This window comes from Danio rerio, chromosome 25 (genome assembly GCF_049306965.1).
Source record: "Danio rerio strain Tuebingen ecotype United States chromosome 25, GRCz12tu, whole genome shotgun sequence".
NCBI classification, from domain to species: domain Eukaryota; kingdom Metazoa; phylum Chordata; class Actinopteri; order Cypriniformes; family Danionidae; genus Danio; species Danio rerio.
Genome location: NC_133200.1, coordinates 18,543,310 through 18,545,103, shown reverse-complemented (window position 1 = coordinate 18,545,103; position 1,794 = coordinate 18,543,310).

The window sequence follows — 1,794 nt, the reverse complement described above, 5'->3', positions numbered from 1 at the left end:
CTCCAAACACATTGTGGTTTATACTGGCTCAGCTCCCTCAAACAAACACAGGCTACTATATTAGCATGTTAGCCCTTGAACCCTCAATCGTCATTGTCTTTGACTTAATTGGTGGTTGACAACCAACTTTAAAGGTGTATTACTGCCTCCTTCAAGACTGGAGTGTGGAATATGACTTAACCAGGAAAGATTTAAAACAAGATTTTTTTTATATCTCATATTTATGATTCAGACCTTTGTTTTTGAGATAATTTATAAGATGTTTAAACATATTATGGGTTCTTCTTATAGATTTTTTTATTAATATTTACATGGTTATTCTATTTGTTGAAACATTTATCTTCTTTCCTATATTTTCTACATTCCAATAATGCATGTTACTGATTTCTTTACAGTTTTCACATAAACCTGTTGAATGCTTGCCTATCATGTAAAGTGTCTGGATTCTGTCTATTATGTCCCATTCTAAGATGGGTGAGAAGAACCTTTTCTTTTTGGTTTCTGCTCTTTATTCTGCCTTCACCGACTTTTTCTTGAATATTATATAAATATTGACCCCTATCATTTAGATCCGAGTATTGTTGCCATTTTCCCATAATTTGTGATTTAATAATACTCTTTCCCTCTATTTTGCTTAATGGGATATTTAAATATTTTGCTTAATGGGGTCTTTTAAATGAAAATTTATCAACAGCTTATCAACAGCTTCATTCACAGCTCTCCCCCAACCCCCCCCCAAACAAAAAACAAAACAAAACAAAAAACAACTACATTCAAAGGCCTCTCATTTAAACTAAAAATTACCTTATGCATTTCATTAATAATATTGGTCCTTCATGATTTCATAGTTAATACTAATAAAGAGACGATCAGCTGTCTGTTGCAATTACCGCATCATTCACTCTATTTTCCTGTATCCAATGTAGAGCTGTTAGAATTCTCAGGTTTACTGTACACACTGATAAAGTATCTGTCGCTCTTTTAATTGTTGGCAACTCAAACTGAGGAATATTGCTATTCCTGTACGTCGACTTTCTCTGGATCTTTAGAGCCATCTGTAAAGGCCATGAGATTTCCACTAAACTGCTGTTTATACAATAGCATAAACCCCTTTTGTTATCTGTTAGAAATCATCCTTTATTTGTTGTTGAATGATAAGTCTTTTTATTGGTATCCTAAAAAACCAAGGGAGGTACCATGATGGAGTCGTACAGAAGTCACTTTTTCCAAACAAAGCAGATTTCTGTTGGTCGGTAGGCCTATACAATTTTGACTGACATTCATGGGTGAGATAATAAAATCTTTACGTCCTCAAAAACTTACAAACATTGCAGGATGTGTGGAAATTTTGCTAAAAGTAATACCTAATCAAAGACATACAGCTCAAGTACATATCTATGCAACTCAAGCAGGTAACAAGCTAACTTTTTGCATATGAGCCCTGAGCGAGCTTTCCTCTGTCTGTGAAGCAGCTAGTTATTTTAAACGATTTCCTGTGAGGTGTGATTTAGTCTTTACAGTTACAGTACTGAATATGAACAACAGGTGGCAGTGAGATGTAACAATGACAAAATTCAGATTTGCTTAACTGTTTTTGTTCTCTAAATAAACCTATCTCTGCACAATTCCCTTCATCCATTTATTTTAAACGTACCAGTCTTACTTATACAACTATGAATATTATACATAATAATATAACAGATAAATAAAGTGGGCAGGGAATCGGGTGCGGCTGCATGCAGATCAGCATGAGATCCTTTCATGCACATATTTGGTGTCCTGCAAGCTGATCGA